Consider the following 21286-nt stretch of genomic DNA (forward strand, 5'->3'; position numbering starts at 1 on the left):
TCCCGAGCCAAATATGTAGCAAAATACTTGGCAGTCAAGGCGAACACCGTCTACAGGGACGCGCGATGTACCCCCGGAGATGGGGGACAACGGAGCAAGAAGTCGTCGCGATAGTAATAGGCTCAGACTATAAGGAGAGCACTTGCGCGTCGGCACGGGACTGCACGGTAACCGAGGGAGAGGAAATGGCTGTTGCTCTAGCGGCCGCGGAGGGTTATCGCACGAATAAGTCCTTAACAATCCTCAAAGATTCGAAAGAGGCATGCCGTAACTGCATTAACAGCAGAATAGGTCATAAAGCGCTCCAAATCCTCCTCCGCGCAGGCCTACCCAAAAATCACATTAGACACACCGTTTTCTGGATACCGGGACACACGAGATAGAAGGCAACCAAAGGATCGATAGAGTCGCTCGCGAGTACACTAACCGAGCACTCTTGAACGAAGACCCTGAGGACTTCTTGAGGGTAATCCCGACGTACTCCGACATTCTAAGTTATTACAGAGGGACGAGACTAAAGTATCCTCCTCCTCACAACAAATTAAATCAACAAGAAGCAGTTTACTGGAGGAAGCTGCAAACCAGAACCTTCCCCAATATACACATCCTTAGCAAAATGTTCCCGAACCGGGACATCTGCCCATGGTGCGGTGCAACACCCACCCTATGCCATGTTACTTGGGAATGTGACAGAAATAAAGCATTCCATGGCTCAGAAAATCCGAGTGCGGAGCAGTGGGAGAGAGTGCTCTCCAGCGGCAGCCCAATTCTCCAAAGAGGATTGGTCATACATGCCCAGCGAGCGGCCAAACTCAGCGGTGCCGTGGAATAGGGGCGCCGACCTCTGCAAGACGGAGGGAGACATCTGCTTGAAGATGAAGACCTCTGTCTGACCGAAACACCTTGCTAGAGCATTAAAGCGTATCCTATTCTATCGCCGTGGCGGTACTCCGAGGAGACACATGACGTCACAACGCGCGCCTCGCCGCGGATATTTCTCTCTCTCTTGCTCCATAGTGACTACTGCGTATGCGCCACTAGTAGCACCGAGCCACAGGTGTTCCGCTGCTGTTCAGCGCCGCGCCGTTCCTCAAAATCCAACTTTAAATTTTCTCTTTCTTCTTTCCCTCCCTCATTTATCTCTTCCTTTACAGCGCGGCTTGGGTGTCCACCGAGATATGTGAGACGGTTACTGTGCCATTTTCTTTCCTCAAAAAAGCTAACAAAAGAAGTGAGCCGACCGCGTTCATAGTGTTCATTGGCGTTGACAACTTTCAAAGGCCGTTGATTTTCACGAAAGGGAAGGCGCACAACCGCTCCGTGGGTTAGTGAAGACATCAATCTCGCTTTCATGTACGTGGCGTTGGTGTCCAACTGCAAAAACCCGCTTTGATTGCGTTCCACACACTGGATAGGCAGCGCGCCCTCCCTGCCACCCTGGGAGGTGGCATGCAGTTAATGCTTGATCGCGAGAGATTGATCACCAAATGAACGCTGCAGTGCCGCGTGTCAGCCACAACGCTGTCATCGCTAATGCATTCAGGCCACATATTTCTCTCACCACCGCCACATGTATCAAAGCACGAATGAGGCGTCCGCATATCCAGAGAGCCAGTTATGCGCCCTTCCTTTGCTCAAGTCCATCGCCATCTAGAATATTGTCAACGCCAACGCCAATGAACACGGTGAACGCCGACATCTTTCGCTTTGTATATCCTGGATTAGCTGAGCTAATCTACATTAATTTTTTAGTTTATGGCGCAATCGATGCACCACGGTCGCTGGCGGCTTTCGACGCCGCGCTGTGTGGCCAATGCTTGGCCGTCTTCGAAGGGAGCTGAGCAGTTTCTTTTCGGAGGAACGCTTTTTCTTGGGAGAGGAAGAGTTTCTACGGCAGTGGTCGTGCCCATTCATTTCTGTTAACGACGATCGTCTTGATCTGGTCCTTAGACCAAACTGGCGCTAAGGACTTTTTTCCGTGTCAGATTATTGCTGTTTCAATCTTCAGTCAGTCGCTATGCTATGCGGTTTTACATCGCCCACAAGCAATTCCTGCTAGTTTCTCAAAAATGCTTATGGTGCCTTTTTAATTGGCTCGCCTTACATGCTTAGCGTCATGTCTACTTGTGAATGTCAATGTATCCGGTAACCTTGGCATGTGTACATATGTAAATATTTTTTCTAATAAAAAACAAAGAATTTACAGAACATTTTGCGTTTCTCTCACCCTTCAACCCCTCTGTATTCTGTCCTCTCAGCACTTAGCACGAAATGCCCTAAAATTTGAATCAGTTCAGCAAAGAAGGCTGTAGCGAAATAGCTTTTTAAATTTGTGGTTTTGCTTTCCACGCCGTCGCCGTCGAAAAATGGCTTTGCGCCGCCGCCGATGAATACCAGGCGCCGCGCCGCCGAAGCCGCCGACGACGCCGCCACCGACTAGAAACGACCGCCACACCGCCGCCGTTCGAAATCGACACGGCGCGAAACCGAGTGGGGGGTGGAGAATGCACGGCCAGGGATGAAGAGGAAGGAACGCCCAGCGAAACAGAGCGGCGAAAGACTGACTTTGCAATTCTACTGAGCGAGTTCCACTCGGCCAGATGTAGCTATCGCGTTACTCCAGGTTTAACCAGAGCTAAGCCACAGCCATTTTTATGGTTTTGTGCTCTAGAGTTCACTGACGAATTTGGCCAAATTTTAGAACAAAGATGAGTACTGCTTTGGTGTTTCAATATTTTTTACTATAAGCAAAAGATTACAGTCACTGTTATTACTTTGACTTGGTCAGTGACTGTAATCTTTTGCTTCTACTAATGCCTGACCAGACGAGCTTTCGTCGAACCCTTGACTGTATTTTTTTACTATATTGTCTTTTTGTTTCTATGCTGTGCTACCCTTTCTCCAGAATCAATCCTATTATCAAGCCTTTAAATCGGGCTGTTTCTCTGTTCGAACCATATATTACGCCCCCTCTCAAGAGCAGCGAGAGCCTCCCGTAAGGACTTTAGAACTGCTACATTATTGTTATTTACATTATTGCTATATACTTGTTATAAACTAGTTTTCCTATTATACAGATTTTCTCCTCTGCGACCCTTCTCCCTTATTATCCCTTCACGAATCCCATCTGGAGTATATTGTTTAGCCTCATTGTCATGGTTGTGTCCTTCTGCCGTTTTCTTTCTTATCCGCACTTTATGGAGGTGAATAAAAATTGTGCCTTCTAGGGAGTGATCAGCCCACCAAACACCTTGGGTCCAAGCTTCACCGATTCACCACGGACACACAACGCTTGTGCAGCGGTGCGGCTCGCACACATCTGCAGGTAGGAGAGAGGCGAGGCTCGCCTCCGAAAACAGGCCCCCTAGTTCACAAAAGTTATGCGGGCACCTAAGCAATTCTTACGATGCGTAAAAGCGAGAGCACTGATTTTCTCTGAGTTTTTGTCGGAGACTTTGGAGGTGAACGTTGTTTCGCTGCAGCGGCTCACTTCGCACTTTCGCTGCGTTCGTCGCGTACTTAATCGGCAATGAACTGCTGCCTCCGGTCACGCTTTGCTGTACCGCCTGATGGTGTAGGCTGAGCTATTCAGCTGAAGGCCAAATCACCGCGGCGGCGAGTATACTTTCCCTTTTGTGTAATCTCTAGCCATGTTTACATGAATACATGCTTATGACAGGGGCGCATCGTATCTCGCGGAGGCGACACGCCACTGCTTTCATGTATATTAAGTCATGCGCGACAGTGGTATTTCACCCATGCGGCGGAGGGGGTCAGCCGCTCCCATCTTGAGCCAACACCCTCTGGAGAACTTTGCTTGAGCTTGGTCTGTTTTGTTATCTGAGTGAGGGAGTATTGTACCCCAGGCGGGAGGAGGGGCGCCTCCAGACCTGTTTCCATTCATCGCGGAAGTCGTCTTCCGCTTCTCGGGAGGAGAAAGTCGCAATAATGATGGTTACGTCACTCGCGCACGTGCGGCGTCTTTGCCACGAATTTCTGCCACGTGTGCCAGCCACGGCTTTCTGGCTACGACCTGGTTTTCACACAAGCGAAGTAATGCTCTAGCTTCAAAAGACACGTTTATTGCAGTCTTCCTCGAGCGAAACAGGCAATCACCCTGTTCCGGGGACGCGTGTCAAGCAAGGCGTCACGGCGCGCTCAGGATGATATGGACAGCGACGCCGCCGTAGGAGAGCTCCACGCGACATTGCTGTGATCTCTCTCGCAAGACGCGGTTCGTGTGTTGAATATCACTGGACCCCGTAAAGTGATATTCACTGGAAATATTTCTGGGTTTTCCTCCTGTGTAATTTCAACAACTCCCCTTTTGAAGAGCTGAAGAGGCACCTCCCCACTTTCTTTTCGAACAAGACTGTGAACATTTTGTCTGCGAACAAGGGTTTTCATTTGGAGCGCGCTCAATAGTCTGAAACTTATCCTTGCGGCAACAGAAAAACGACGTTCGCGACTCCACAAGGGAGCACAGTCGGATAGCAGAACATTTCGAGGACTCAGATCATAGAATCAACTTTGAGGAAAGCATTATCCTCGGGACCGTAGCAAATTACCAAAAAACAAGCCTCTTACTCGAATCTTGGCACATTCAAACGACCCCTAACCAGAATAAAAAAAAAACCTGCCATCGACCCGCACCTTACACATCATCGCTTTCCTTCTTTCGGCCACTTTGCGCCCTACCATGAAAATTTTAAGATATGCCAGTCACTGAGAAACAGGAGAAGTGAGCGAATAAATGGTTCGCATGAAATATTCGCGCGTGCTTGTCTTCACGTCGACTCTCTCCCTTTGGTGCAGCGTTTGGTCGATTCCGTGTCGCTCTGTAAATGTAAGGCTAATTTTCGCGTTTCCATTACTACGGTATGGCGCGGAATAATTAAACAAAACAGAGATCCGCATTTAGTCTCGACATTCGCATGTATGAATTCCTTTTTTCTAGATAAGGTCTAGCCTTCCGACCGTGCGTCCAGACGGAGTATGTTTAGTGACATTGTATGTATAAAAAGAAAGAATTAAAGGTCAAAAATGTGGTGATGTGGGTAACAAAACTCGGTAAAAATAAGACCTAATGACTTGCTTAAAGTTAAAATGCGAAACAAAAATGCTAGCACTGTGATTCCATGAGCTCTTAACTGCAGCTAGCCTGTAGGGAGGCCTCCCTGAGAGGCCTAGAGGCCAGTAGCTGCCCGTAAGGGGCCGCTTCATGCGTTTTGCAAATAATTAAGAAACAGCAAAAGAAGAACCACAGCCAGCGCGTTACAGCCAGACACAGGTAACATCCACCGAGGCCAAGCGCGGCGGCCAATAAACATTTCTCGTGTTTTAATAACCTAGAGTGCAACAGTCACAAAAATTACATATCTGGAAACAATGAAATTGCTTTGCAGCATCATCTGGATTAGAAGGTTAATAAGTATTACGAGTGCACAGGAAACTCGACCGGACTGACCACGACTGATGATGATCTGAATGTGACTCCGGACTCCCCAAAACTCAGATCATGATTTCAATGTGAGCCCGGACTCATGACTCAGATTGCGATCTGAATGTGAGCCCGTACTCACGACTCAGATCATGATCTGAATGTGAGCCCGAGCTCGCTCACGACTCAGATCATGATCTGAACGTGAGGCCGGACTCACTCATGACTCAGATCATGATCTGAACGTGAGTACAGACTCACTCACAACTCAGATCATGATCTTAATGTGAATCTGGACTCACTCACGACTGAAATTATGATCTGAAATGAGCGTGAGTGAGCGCGGGTGAGTCCACTCATGAGTGAGTTCGCCGACCTATGTCGAAAGGTATCACCGAATGCTTTCTAAAAAACATTAGTTTCACAGGTCAACTCGAAAACTAGTTATGTACCGCCACGGCTCCCGCATACGCTTGATCTAAGGTCGCTTTATATCGAGGAAGTGGCGCCATTCTTTAATGTTGCCGCTGATCTCCTCGCTTTCACACTTACTCTCCGTCTTCTCTCTCTTCCGCATCCGGGATTGCTCTGGTGCGCCAACGTGATGCATCACATGACTAGCGGAGGCTTTTGTTTTCCTTCAGAAAATAAGGGTCAAAACCAGCGTTTATTTTCTTATAGAAAATATTTGCCTTCGGAAAATAAAGGACCTGATTCCTTTCTTCCCGGTGTGATTGAAACGAGCAACAGACTACCACACGATGTGGAGAAGACTGACGTCGACAAGTTTTATTGATGTGTGGAGACGTATCTGCGGGGATGTGGTGATAATGGATGTTAAGAGAAATTCTGCGAGTTAGCTTTACAGCTGCTCAAAGCCATGTGAGGGAGCTCTCATTATGGCAGGTGTCAACTCGTCTGCAGTGAAGATCCACCCACCTTTGTGACCGCCACACAAAATTCCTTCGCGACAAGAAATTCGTGCGTTGGTAAAGCTTTTCCTGTTGCCTAAACGGAAAGCTACCCTGTGGAAAAAATCTCACGTGAACTGGTTTATGGTGGTTTAACGTTCCAAAGCGAACAGATATGTGTCTCGTTTGAATTTTAATGTGATACATATAAGTAATATGTGTCACAAATGTGTCTCATATGAACTCATATATGCTGAATGCAAAACCATACGTGTGACAAGTGTCGCACGTATGGAGCCAGTATGTGCTGCATACGAATTCACTTGTGTCACAAAACTGTCTCGTATGAAATCATACGTGCTGTATGCTATCTACACGCGTCATGAATGTGTCTCGTATCGACTTTTGTAGCACTCCTCAACTGACACGCGACACACGTGTACACACATGAGCTCAGCTACCTCTTGTATCAACACACATCCGTCCCGTATGTAAAGAGGTCAAAACGCTTCTCTATAGTACACGTTATGGGCGGGATTCGATCTGAACACGCGATATCTAGAGATAACATTTGGTTTAAAAATGGTCTGGATGTAAGCAGGCGCAGTTAAACTCATAGAATTTCATCGTCATTTTCTGCCTTCCTGCACGGAGCGGCTTTGGGATTTGCGGAGCACACAGTTCGGTCGTTCTAGATATGTGTTTTGCCATTTGTACTTATACGTAGCACACCTCAAGTGACACGAGACACACGTGTGCATACAAGAGCTCAGTTGTGTTTCGTAGCAACACACATATGCCTCGTATGAAACATAGCGGCTTATGAAAGCCTCGTATAACCTCGCACGAGTTTCGCGAAGCTCACGGAAAAGAAACGACAACCAGGGGACTAACAAGCGACGAGTCACTTCGTGAGAAAAAAAGAAGTAAACACAGTTCTTGTTTCAAAGACTTTTTTCCGTGTCTCTCTGCCTATTCCCTCTTTCTTTGAAGGTAAATATGGCCTTCGGTGCTTTGTTCAGTGGCTGTAAAGCTACATATCGTATGTTACCAGTCATTTTTGCGGCGGAGCTCCACTCGAAACAAGAAATACGTGCGCTATGAGAGCACGACCAAGAAGCCGGCGCTGAGAAATTACGAGATACCAAGATGTTTCGATGCCCACCACAATGCACATCAAAGACTCACCATATCGGTGGCACATCTCGAGAGCCTTCAAGAAGGCTTGGTACACTTCCAGGACGACCGCGTAGCTACGGCCGCTATTGATACACTTGACAGAAAGAAACAAACGGGCGAAAAAATAGTTGGAGACTTATAATACAAAAATAATGCAATCAGTTCCCTTGGCTTCTCAACTCGGAAAATCCCTGATTGAATATTCTACCCTTCCCTCCTACTTTCTTGTATTTACCTCTTTTTCATTTTCACGGCCAACTTTTCCTCGGTGTATGCGGGATTCAGCCCTCCATTCTCTCTCCCACAACGCTGACCATTTCCGATTGTGCCTAGGCCTGCCCAAAAACTCGCAGTGCGCCGCAACGTTGGCCGAGGCCGGTGCGTGGCCACTTGAGCTCCAAGCAGCGCGCAGGGCATTGAATCACATCGACCGGCTTCACCGCGCACCGGACGGCGGCTCGCTGCTGCAGCGTATGCGCTCGCACCCGCGCTCACGAATGGGCGCGGCGCTGCTCGAGTATGAGCAATTGACACAAGGCCCACCCCCCTGCGGCTCCTGCGCGCCCTGGCCTGCTGCCTCGGAGGTACAGCGAGAGATCGTCGGCATGCGGGCAAGCGGAGCACACCCCTCTGTGCTGTGCAGCAGCTGGCCAGAGCCGTCATACACGAGGAGCTCCAGGACCATCTCGAGCTCCAGGACCATCTCCTCGTGTACACCGACGGCTCAGTGGCCCGCGACAGCTGATCCCTTGCTGCGGCGGCCACCATCCCCGCCCTGCGACTGCGCAGCCAGCAACACGCAGCCTTCCTGGGCTCCTCCACCACGGCGGAGTTGATGGGGATCCGGCTCGGGCTGGACCTGCTGCTCACCCTCGGCCCTCCGCCGCCCAGGAGTGCTCTGCTGTGCGACTCCCGCGCCGCCCTCAGCCGCCTGCAATCTAACGGCCGCGGTACCCCACTAGTGCGGGAAATTCGCTTGCGCATCGAGCGCCTCGCGCAGAGAGGTTGTGCCGTGCGTGCACAGTGGGTGCCCGGTCACTGCGGCATCGCCGGCAACGAAGCTGACGACCTCGCGACCGCTGCACACCAACTACCTGCCAGCGATCTGCCCCTTGCGCTGGAGGACATGCGTGCGGCCATCCACGACCATCTCCGAAAGCACCACCCCGACCCACGCATCGCGGGAGGTGAGCGCATCGACAGTGTCACCGGCTGTCGCGCACTTACACGGTCACAACGTGCAATGATCCTCCGCGCGCGTATTGGCTGCGTGTGGCCCGGGGAACGACGGGTGCGTCACGGAATCACGACGAGTGATGTGTGTGACGGATTCGGTGCAGTGCAAACACTAGAACACCTGCTCCTTCACTGTGCCGCGTTCGCCGATGCTCGTCGCGATATGCTCGCGGCCTATAGGACACAGGGCATACTACCAGACTCCATCAAGACGCTATTGTCACGTAGTGGTGACGGCAGTCGAAGCAGCTATGAAGACGGACGAAAGGATCTTCTAAAAGAGCTGTTTATTGGGCTGACTTGCACCCAAAATGGACTGAATCACTCGGCGGCGGCGAAGCGACAAGCGTGCTCGGCGGTCGTCGAACAGAATACCCGCCGCTGTCGGCCGTGCTCAATTTAAAGCTGATAGCGAACATTCGAGATAAAGAGCGCAAAGTTACTAGAACATTCCGGAACAACGTAGAATCAGCTTTGCCTGGCTGCGATCGAGATAAATCTAGTCGCGTCTTGCGTCGCAAACAAAGCGATAAAGTGGTGTCGCGGCAGATTTGAAAAACGAACACTGCAAATATTCGCGGCATTACTCCCCTCTCAAAGAAGCATCGGCCCGATGCATTAAAACAAATAATGCGACTAGTAAGGGAAAAAAACGGATCTTGCGAAAATAGAGCATGGAAATGCAGCGGCCTTTAGCGCGCATAATACGGCTTCAGACGGACTACATGGACAACTTCTGGTCGTACGCGGCGTCGCTGGGATGCAGTCATTGCGTCAGGGATGACTTCATAATCCAGTTCACCCAGCCGACGAAGAACCTTGTATGGGCCGAAATAGCGGCGCAAAAGCTTTTCACTCAATCCACGGCGGCGAATGGGCGTCCACACCCAGACTTGGTCTCCTGGCTTGTATTCCGCGTTGCGTCTTCGTAGGTTGTAGCGTCTGGCGTCGGACCACTGCTGATCTTTGATCCGTAATCGGGCAAGCCTTCGAGCTTCTTCTGCGCGTTGAAGGTAGGCGGCAACGTCGACGTTCTCTTCTTCTGTAACGTTGGGCAGCATGGCGTCTAGCGTGGTCGTGGCATCCCTGCCATGGACGAGCCTAAAAGGCGTCATCTGGGTGGTCTCCTGCACTGCGGTGTTGTAGGCGAAGACGACGTAAGGCAGGATGACATCCCACGTTTTATGTTCGGCATCGACATACATAGCGAGCATATCGGCGATGGTTTTGTTCAGGCGCTCGGTCAGTCCGTTGGTCTGCGGATGGTATGCAGTTGTCCTCCGGTGGCTGGTTTGGCTGTAGCGCAGGATGGCTTGCGTGAGTTCCGCCGTAAATGCTGTTCCTCTGTCCGTGATGAGCACATCGGGGGCGCCGTGTCGAAGAAGAATGCACTCCACGAAAAATTTGGCCACTTCTGCTGCTGTTCCGTTCGGTAGGGCTTTCGCCTCGGCGTAGCGGGTCAGGTAGTCGGTCGCTATGATGATCCACTTATTTCCAGATGTTGACGTTGGAAAAGGGCCAAGCAAGTCCATGCCAATCTGCTGAAAGGGTCTTGAGGGAGGTTCAGTGGGGTTCAGAAATCCTGCTGGTCGTGTGGGAGGAGTCTTTCGTCGCTGACAATCTCGGCATGTTTTCACATAGTGTGCGACATCGGCAGACAGTCGGGGCCAGTAATACTTGTCTTGAATGCGGCGGAGGGTGCGAGTAAACCCGAGATGTCCAGCTGTCGGCTCGTCGTGTGAAGCCTGTAGAACTTCTTCGCGGAGACAAGTAGGTACAACAAGGAGGTAGGCTGTTTTGTTCGCTGTAAAGTTCTTCTTCACAAGGACCTCATTCTACACACAGAAAGAAGACAGTCCTCGCTTGAATGAAGCGGGGGGTGAAGAAACCTTGCCTTCCAGGTACTCGATGAGGCCTTTTAGGTTGGGGTCCGAGCGTTGCTGCTGAGCAAAAGAGCTTGCGCTGATGGGTCCCAGGAAGGCGTCCTCATCGTCGTCCAGCGGCGGTGCATCTACAGGGGCTCGTGAGAGGCAATCGGCGTCAGTGTGCTTGCGTCCGGACTTGTAAACGACGGTGACGTAAAACTCCTGGAGACGCAGACTCCATCGAGCGAGTCGGCCAGAGGGATCCTTCAAATTGGCAAGCCAGCAGAGCGCGTGGTGGTCGCTGACCACCTTGAACGGCCGTCCGTAGAGGTAGGGGCGGAATTTCGACGTAGCCCAGATGATGGCAAGGCACTCCTTCTCAGTGGTCGAATAGTTAGCCTCGGCCTTAGAAAGGGAACGGCTAGCGTATGCGATGACCTTCTCCAGCCCGTCACTTTTTTGAACGAGAACGGCGCCTAGTCCCACGCTGCTTGCGTCGGTATGAACTTCAGTATCGGCGTTTTCGTCAAAATGCGCAAGGATTGGTGGGGACTGTAAACGACGCTGAAGTTCTTTGAAGGCTTCTGCTTGCGGCGCTTCCCATTTAAACGGCACTTCTGCCTTCGTCAGTTGGGTCAGGGGCTCGGCGATGCGCGAAAAGTTTTTCACAAATCGTCGGTAATATGCGCATAGTCCGAGAAATCTGCGCACTGCTTTCTTATCGGCCGGCGGTTGAAACTGTTCAATAGCAGCTGTTTTCTGCGGGTCTGGGCGTACTCCTTCCTTGCTAACGATGTGGCCTAGAAACAGCAGCTCTTCGTAGGCAAAGTGGCATTTCTCTGCTTTCAAGGTTAGGCCAGACGACTTGATTGCGTCTAGTACTGTTCGAAGTCTTTTGAGGTGCTCTTCAAAGTTCGAGGCGAAGACAACGACGTCATCTAAATATACCAGACAAATTTTCCACTTCAGGCCTGCCAGCACTGTATCCATTACTCGCTGAAACGTCGCTGGTGCGGAACAGAGACCAAATGGCATCACCTTGAACTCAAACAGCCCATCCGGAGTTATGAATGCTGTCTTCTCGCGATCTCTTTCGTCGACCTCAATTTGCCAGTAGCCGCTCTTGAGGTCCATCGATGAGAAATATTTGGCGTTGCAGAGGCGGTCCAGTGTGTCGTCGATGCGGGGGAGGGGGTAGACGTCCTTCTTTGTTATGTTGTTCAAGCGGCGGTAATCCACGCAGAATCGAAGTGCGCCGTCTTTCTTTCTCACTAGGACAACCGGTGCCGCCCATGGGCTGTTTGAAGGCTGGATGACGTCGTCGCGAAGCATTTCTTCGACTTGGTCCCGGATGGCTTGTCGTTCTCGCGGAGACACACGGTAGGGGCTTTGACGGAGAGGTCGGACGTGTTGATTCGTTATAATGCGATGCTTGGCAATTGGCGTCTGTCGCACCTTCGGCGATGTCGAAAAGCACTCACTGTAGTTTTGAAGCAGATTGCGGATCTGGTCTTGTCTGTTCCGGTGCAGGGCTGGGTTGATGTCGAAAGTGGGCGAGTTCTCTTGGTCAGGCGGATCTTCTGCGGAGGGGTCGGAGAGGGCGAAGGAATCTCGTACGTCAGATATTTCGTCGTAGAAAGCAATCGTCGTTCCTCTGTTAATATGCCGGTATTCCTCGCTGAAGTTAGTCAGCAGTACTTCGGCCTGGCCATTGCGGAAATGTGCGATGCCTCTTGCGATGCTGATTCCTCGGTCTAGTAGCAACTGCATGTTCCCCTCGATGATGGCTTCAGTGTTTATGGCTTTCGTGGCGCCTACGGTCACGATAACGCTTGAACGGGGTGGGACGCTCACTTCTTCCTCCAGGACACTTAGGGCAACGTGATTTTCCCGAGTTTTCATCGAAGCGATGGCTTCGTCCGTCGAAAGCGTGATCAGCTTGGATCGCAGGTCGATGATCGCCTGATGCTCATTAAGGAAATCCATACCCAAGATCACTTCGCGGGAGCATTGCGGTAGCACAACAAAGGTCGCAGGATAGGTATGTCCTTTGACAGTCACTCGCGCTGTGCATTGTCCTGATGGCGTAATGAGGTGGCCCCCAGCGGTGCGAATTTGTGGGCCGTCCCAAGCCGTTGTGACTTTTCTGAGCTGCGCAGCGAATGTTCCATTCATCACCGAGTAATCGGCTCCTGTGTCGACTAGAGCGGTAACTTTCCGGCCGTCGATAGTCACTTCTAGGTCGAGGGTCCTGGCTCTTGCATTGCATGTCGCTCTCGGCGTCGGGTCACGGCTTCGTCGCGTATGCGAGTCACGGGTTGGGCGTGTGGTCGAAGCTCCTCTGGGTGGCGGCGTCGATTTCAAGGTAGCTTGCGTCGTGGTCGAGGTTCTCATTGTGTGCGGCGTCGGTGCAGCGAGTGTCGGTTCTTCATGCGGCGTCGCGGGTGCAGCGTCTTCATGGGGCGTGGTCGGTGGAGGATCTTCGGCGTTTAGCTCGTGAGCAACCTCACCTCCAGAGGTTGCTGCCTTTAGTTTCCCCTACGGGGGCTGGGCGACCTTCCTCGTACCGCGGCTGCGTAGCTGCGGCGTGGCGACGCAAAGCGCGAGGTTGACGGCGATGGTGAGCGCGAAAAGCGGTTCGGCGTGTACTCTTCTCGACGCAGGTACTCGTCGATTTCGTGCGGACGTTGTCCGAAGCGTGGTCGTGGGGCGTTAACGGCAAATCCTCGAAGACCGATACGTCGGTACGGGCAGTGACGAAGAATATGGCCGGCCTCACCGCAATGGAAGCACAACGGCCGGTTGTCGGAAGTCCTCCAGGCGTCGCATTTCCTGGGGCTTGAGGGTCGGTCATAGGCTGGGCGGGCGGGGGCTGGGAGGCGGCGTTGTGGACCAAGTATCTCATCTCGGGGAGGACGTGGGGGTTGTCGTTGGGGCTGAGCAGTCCTTACTGCAGCGGCGTAGGTCATGGCCTGGGGTTCTGTGGCCGTCGGGGTGCCAAGTGCCTGTTGCACTTCTTCCCGTACCACGTCCATCAGAGTCGATGCTTGTGGCTGTGGGGAGGATGGCAGTAATCGGCGTAGCTCCTCTCGGACGATTTCGCGGATAACGTCCCGCAAGCTGTCGCTGGTGGTGGCCGGCGTGTCCGAACGGATTGCATAGGCAGAGGAAGGGCGGTTGTACTGCCGAGCTCGGACGTCGAGGGTCTTCTCAATCGTGCAGGATTCCTGCATGAATTCCTCGACCGTTTTTGGCGGCTGACGGACGAGGCTGCCAAAGAGTTGTTCTTTTACGCCGCGCATTAAGAACTGAACTTTCTTTTCCTCGGTCATCCCGGGATCGGCGCGGCGAAATAGGCGCTTCATCTCCTCGACGTAACTGCGGACGGGCTCATTCGGAAGCTGGATCCTGGACTCGAGGAGTCGTTCGGCTCTTTCTTTCCTCACGACACTGGTAAATACCTTCAATAGTTCTCTCTTGAATAGCTCCCATGTCGTAAGGGACGACTCGTAGTTTTCGTACCACGTGCGTGCGGAGCCATCCAATGAGAAAAAAACGTGTCCAATCTTTGCCGCATCATCCCACTTGTTGAATGACGCCACGCGCTCAAATTGATCCAACCATTCTTCAGGGTCTTCGCCTAGGGATCCATTGAAAGTTGGCGGCACCCGCGGCTGCTGCAGTATGATCGGTGTCGACATCTTCGGCGAGATTGCGGTGCTCGTAGCCGCGTCTTTTCGCTGTCTTGTGCGGTCCGGCAGTTTCCCGAACTCAGGCTCCTCTCCTTGGAGACGTCGGCTGGCTCGCTGAGCTGCTGGCTCGTCCTCGGGTGCGAAGCGCTCAGGGCTGGCTTCACGACTTGAAGGGGGCGTCCGGAACATGGAATGCTACCCAGCACCTCCACCAGATGTCACGTAGTGGTGACGGCAGTCGAAGCAGCGATGAAGACGGACGAAAGGATCTTCTAAAAGAGCTGTTTATTGGGCTGCCTTGCACCCAAAATGGACTTAATCACTCGGCGGCGGCGAAGCGACAAGCGTGCTCGGCGGTCGTCGAACAGAATACCCGCCGCTGTCAGCCGTGCTCAATTTAAAGCTGATAGCGAACATTCGAGATAAAGAGCGCAAAGTTACTAGAACATTCCGGAACAACGTAGAATCAGCTTTGCCTGGCTGCGATCAATCGAGATAAATCTAGTCGCGTCTTGCGTCGCAAACAAAGCGATAAAGTGGTGTCGCGGCAGATTTGAAAAACGAACACTGCAAATATTCGCGGCACTATTGTGGCCGCAGGACAGTGCGCGCACTCGTGAGCGAACTTTGGTGAGCCTCTGTGCATCCCTCGAACACACGGGCTTGACGTCCCGTCTGTTCTCCGTCAGGTAGTTACACGCAGTGACCGAACGCTCCGCGAGTTCTACCTTGAACGATTAATGACTGGACGCCCCACTCCAATTGTAACCAACACAGTGCTGTGCGCGTGTGTGATTTAATTCCTCTAAAATGAACTAATCACGCGCACAACCTGGACACATTTCTTATTGTGTAAATAGTTTGTACATATTACTTCTCCCCCTATCCTCTCTTCCTGTCCCCTCACCTCTTTCATTTCATTTCTCCATTCTGCCTGCTATCCTTTATTTCCGCTGCCCCAGCTCAGGTGCTTCAGTATCGATGGCAGATGCCGGGGCTAGCAAAAAATCTTTTCCTTTTTACTATTATTTTTAATAAAATCACTACCACCACCACCCGCCCTCTCATAGTTACGTGTACATTTTGTCCTCCTTTCTAGGTTACTTTAATCCTTGTCTGGATATGTACGTACACCGATGTTAAAATTTTTAGACTATCTTTGTTTTGTTTTTAACACTTCATTGTTTATACGTTTTAGTAAATAAACATGTTTTTGTTTTGGAAAAAGAAATGCCGAATCACAACAGTCATCGAAGTGCGTGTTCCGAGGGCAGTGCGCTTTGGTGCGGGGTGTGTATACTGCACTGTAAGAATCTTGATGTACTTGTGTGCCTCCCAGAATTTGGATGTTTGTGATGGTGGTAAAGTGCGGCGATACGGCGGGTTCGTACTAAGCAGCCCAATTGTCACGAAGGTATAGCATGAGGAGTGCCGCCGAAGGGGAGCAGGGGAATGTGCCGACAAAGGGGGAAAGACTCAAAACGGCGCCGCGCGCGCGTTTCGTGTTCGAGCGTTTCGTGTTCCTCGGCGTAAGCGAGTGGGGAATGGTTTGTTTTTCGAAGTTGGTCCGAAACACGAGACGGCGAGAGGACGGCTCGGGTGGACCGGCGCTGTGCGTTTCTTTTTATCCTTCTTGCTCGCTAGCCAGTGCGCCTAACAGTAACGCGCGTGTTTTAAAATTGTGCTTGTCTCTTCTCGTTGTAGTAGCTCCTAGTTAGCCACGGCGGCTTACAGCGAGGCGTGTGTTTGATATTGTGTACTTTTCTTTTGCGTTGTGACATCTTACGGCTGGATGATGGCGGTAGAGTCATCTATTGGCTAAAAAGAGTAAATTTTGGCGGTATAAGAGCCTATTAGCTGAGGACGTAGTTTTGGCGGGAATGCAACGAGATGAGTGCGCGCTAAGGAGAGCGCAATAGGTTGGTGTGTGGCAGCCGGACGGATCGGTCATGTGCGGCCGGTGGTGGTCTCGGGGCCGCGGAGTCGGAGACACGAGTTCCTTGAACGGCGGCCGGACAGGTTGGCCGTGTGGTGGCCAACGGTGGTCCGGAGTCATGGAAGGTTGAAGTTTGTGGACAACCTGTTTCCCCCCTCCATTTCGATGCGGCCCATCATCATCGTCGGCCGTCGGGACGGACAGCCCCCGGCTCGGTGAGGAGGGAAGTGTCCCTCATGGGGGAAAGGGAACGGCGACGGGAGCGCCACCTCGTAGGTTACGCGGAATTCTGCGGAACCGGAGAGAGGCTCTTCGGGATCCAGCCAGCGTCGTGAGCGGTGGCAGCCGCACGCTCTCGTCACCTTCCGTGGCAGGCGCACGGGGATCCGTTGTGCCTTGCCGTCGGACCTCCGGTTCCAGGCAGCGAAGCGAGCGCAGCAAACGCGCGCCCTGGTCGTCTTCCCCAGCAAATGCTAGGGAATGGCTTTGCCCCAAGAATGCGGCGCGCACGGGAAAACCCGGCCGCCAATATCGGCGCATACAAACGTTCGCCGCCGATACCTCCGAAGTCGCACCCCTGCCCCAGCCGGTAAGTCGGAAGTCCTTCTTAAGTAGCCTTCTATATCCGAGGAATGCCTCGTTGATGTTTTGTAGCTAGCTGGCCCACTCTATGTATTAATTGAAAGTGTAATAAATAGCATATGAGTGTTCACGCTATTGTCGTCCCTTCCCTTTGTCTCTCGAGCACGAACCCCATCCGCGGTTAACGAGCGGGAACGCTGCATCCGCGGAGTGGGAGTGTGGGGCGTGGCGAAAGGCTTTGTCCCCCTATATTTCCACAAGTTATAGGTTTAGTTAAAGCGAAGGGGTCGAAATATTTCGGCATATGTAAACCACTTGTGTACGTATTGTAATAAATAACTTCTTGAGGAAAGCCTTCCAAGTGCCTCACCGTCAGAAGGCCTGCACACCTGTCTGAACTCACCAGTCGCGAAATACGTCCCCAAGGTCGCTCACGAGACACCCTCTACAACTCCACGTCAGCATCTGGATCAACAACATCGACTCGACGAGAGAGAGAGAGAAAACAAATTCGTGACTCCGGTGATTGGAGGAAGCCCGAGTATGCTGTTTTTTCTTCCCGGCAATTTTCCCATGCTATAAATTTAAAAAAAGGCCGCCATGGTGTAGCGGTTAGTGTATTCAGCTGTAGATCTGTATAGATGGTGTTCCAAATGCTGTTGGTGTTTTTTTTACCGTTTTACCATTTATTTTGCTTGGTTTAATTTCCAAAATTGTATGGCAGTTATTAAATAGCTGAAAATACCTTTTATTCCCCCATGCATTTCTCTCCCCTCATAATTACGCATATAAGACAGGCATGACATATACATGGACACATGACATACGTGGGCATGTATGGCATACGTGGTCACATATGACTTATATCCAACAAACACACACATACGAGACACGTATGACACATATACCAAGTCTTTCACTTAAGACTACACAATTTTCAAAAATAGTCATTTTCAGTTAGAACGCTTTTTTCGTCATAGCATTGTCAGTGGTGTAGAACATCAAAATACAGCTAAGATGTGCTAAGTATCAGGCTGGTTAACTAATATTGATTGGTTAAATTTATAACTACTAATGTTAGGCTTATTAATTAGTGACAGTCGTGTAGCCCACCGCAAGTAATATCGACATCAGTTTTTAGAAATTCGAAAACGCTGCTACCGTCGGCGCTGTGGGTCGACAGAATTTTGGCGATGTATTTTGGCATGTATTTTGGCGCGATAAAGCGCCAAAATGCACGCGCTTTCGAGAAGCTCGCGGGCAAGGCAACCTCTCCAGTGCACATGACTAATAATAATAATAATAATAATAATAATAATAATAATAATAATAATAATAATAATAATAATAATAATAATAATAATAATAATAATAATAATAATAATGATGTTAATAATAATAATAATAATAATAATAATAATAATAATAATAATAATAATAATAATAATAATAATAATAATTGGTTTTGGGGAAAGGAAATGGCGCAGTATCTGTCTCATATATCGTTGGACACCTGAACCGCGCCGTAAGGGAAGGGATAAAGGAGGGAGAGAAAGAAGAAAGCAAGAGAGAGGTGCCGTAGTGGAGGGCTCCGGAATAATTTCGACCACCTTGGGATCTTTAACGTGCACTGACATCGCACATCACACGGGCCCCTTAGCGTTTCGCCGCCATAAAAACGCAGCCGCTGCGATCGGGTTCGAACCCGGGCACTCCGGATCAGTAGCCGAGCGCACTAACCACTGAACCATCACGGCGGGGTCACGTGACTCATCGAAACAGCCAAAATTTGTTGGGCCACAGCGCCGAAGGTAACCGCGTTTTCGAAACTCTAAAAACTGATATGAATATAACTTACGGTGGACTACACGTCTCAATAATTAAGGAGCCTAACAGTAATACTCAAAAATTAACTGTTCAACATTAGTTAACGAGCCTGCTCGTTAGCACTTCTTAGCAGTATTCTGATGTGCTACACGGCTGACAATGCTATGCCGAAAAAAACGCCCTTCTAACTGAAAAAGCCTATTTTTTTAAATTTTGTAGTTTTCGGTGAAACACCCTGTATAACTTATAAGCACACTTCGAACCTAGCAGTAACGCGGATTGCGTTCGTTGTATCCGATGTTCGTATTAAGTGGACTTCCTGCATTACAGCCAAAAATACTAAGCCCACCAAAACTGGCGTTTATTAATAATAATTGGTTTTTGGGGAAAGGAAATGGCGCAGTATCTGTCTCACATCTCGGTGGACACCTGAACCGCGCCGTAAGGGAAGGGATAAAGGAGGGAGTGAAAGAAGAAAGGAAGAGAGAGGTGCCGTAGTGGAGGGCTTCGGAATAATTTCGACCACCAGGGGATCTTTAACGTGCACTGACATCGCACAGCACACGGGCGCCTTAGCGTTTTGCCTCCATAAAAACGCAGCCGCCGCGGTCGGGTTCGAACCCGGGAACTCCGGATCAGTAGCCGAGCGCCCTAACCACTGAGCCACCGTGGCGGGTATGTACTTCCAAAGTACATATACTAAAATTGGAACGATACAAAGAAGAATAGCATGGCCCCTGCGCAAGGATGACACGCAAAAAATGGCGTTTGCTCCTTAAAAACTGCATGATGCGCGTCAATTTCTTCAAAGAAGGCCTTAGACGGTGCTTTCCAGGCTCTTCAGGTGGTCATGTTCTCTTCGCCGAGATCCTTGCTGCCAAAAATCTGCTTTAAGGACGGAATAAAACCAGTCGTGGTTGAAGTGTCCACGGAAGCTGGTGACAGGTCGGTCAAATTAATCACATTCCTAACGGCAGGGGGGTGGTCGTCCTTTTCGTACGACGGCTTCGTCAGAGCACGGCTCCGCGATGTTGTCCGCGCGAACGTAGTCATTCGAGACAACATCCGACCAACTCTGCATCACCGACGCGTTGCGCAAATCTAGTGCATGCGTCTGATCATGGTGTCTTCGACAGCGCCATATGTCGTCCTGCATGGACGGAGCTGGGCCCATGCAGCGACGAAAGTAGCGTAGTGCACGTGCGCAAAGACTGTGTCAACTGCACTGTCTGTTATATGGCACTGCCTGCATGTGGTAGCAGCACAAAAGGCGAAGCCGACTGGGCAGGCGACGCATACCGCGTGACCAGCAAGACATTAAAAATTTTCAAATCGCTGCCACTATAGTTGATCCACGACCGTGCAGATAAACTTCACTTTCCGCGTTGCCGCTGCCTCGCGGCTAACGCGCTTCTGGTTCCATTTGAGATGCTTCTTCCAGCCGGCGCACACGCAGGCAATGATTGACCTTATAGGCCATCGGCGCGATCTTGGCCGGCGGTTACCTGTAGTTTCAACGATGCCTTTTTCTGTTTTTGCGGGTCGACATGTTCTTTCCGGGCGTGTCGCTGTGGCTGAGAGACGCTCTTCGGTCTCCGCGCTAATCTGGAAGCGGGAGTTTTTCAGTTAGTGGGTCGAGTTTACGGCGCCTCCTCGTTCGCTATAAATCGCGTGGCTAACCCTAACGACAAGCTCGGCCGGTGGGATCCGCCGGGCGCCGAGTTAGGCATAAACCCGCACGCGTCGACTCCGTGACGGCGGACCACCGTAGCATGGAAATCAACGCGGCGAAAGGACACGACACCCCTCTGCCGGGACATTCAGCTGGGTGACCGGAGAAGCAGACATTGTGTCAAACGCGAAACCCCAGGAACCGGGATGGGAAACTGCGTTTTTGACGGGGGGCTGCCGCGGCCGCTCTGGGTTTCATGGGCCACCAGCGGAAGATGGAATCAACACGAAGAAGCCCAAGCCGAGCTCCCAGACTGACGGATGTGGGAGAGCTTGCTTTGAAAGTGATACTTATAGGGAAGGACCATTTAGACCTGAATAAGTGGAACGCACGCTCTCATGCAATCAGCCAGGCGCTCGTCGATGTAACCCAGGGCGTATGGCTAATAGCGGCTCCCTACCTCAGAACCGAAGAAGAGAATGTCGCGATCACCGGCACCTCACACAGTGAGGACACGGACGAACTCGCAAGCATTGCCCGTATGGAAATAAACGGCAAAACCTACGGCGTCAACGCATACGTCGCCACCCCAGACGACTCATGCAAAGGAGTCGTACACGAGGTCGACCCAAAATGCATCAGACAAACAATCGGCAGGGGACCTTCAAGACGGCACCCATATTATCTTAGGGGCGAGAAAATTACAAAAATCGAACTCAGCGGTGGTGGTATTCAAGGGGGACTGGGTCCCTGTCTTCATCGCGTATACGGCTGGGTTGAGAAGAATTGCTACCTTCACTTGACTTCAGTTTATTGCCTTAAAGGCCCGAAGGATCAGGGGTATTACATAAGGGGTGGCTTACATGTATTGGAGCAGTGCAATAAAAAAAAGTGAAATACACATAACTTCGCTATTAAGCGCGGAAGCTATAAATTTCAAAAAATG

The 21286-nt window shown here is 51.0% G+C and overlaps 1 non-coding gene and 1 pseudogene across 1 annotated transcript; both read left to right on the top strand.

Annotated features, from left to right (window-relative positions):
* The window catches only part of LOC144115310 (uncharacterized), a 44127-nt pseudogene that overhangs the window by 18175 nt on the left and 4666 nt on the right, over positions 1-21286 (top strand).
* On the top strand, positions 19348-19447 carry LOC144116858 (U6 spliceosomal RNA). Its single transcript, XR_013311980.1, has one exon. It is a non-coding gene; the product is annotated as a U6 spliceosomal RNA (small nuclear RNA).

Source organism: Amblyomma americanum, chromosome 1 (assembly GCF_052857255.1).
Source record: "Amblyomma americanum isolate KBUSLIRL-KWMA chromosome 1, ASM5285725v1, whole genome shotgun sequence".
In the NCBI taxonomy this organism is placed as follows: Eukaryota; Metazoa; Arthropoda; class Arachnida; order Ixodida; family Ixodidae; genus Amblyomma; species Amblyomma americanum.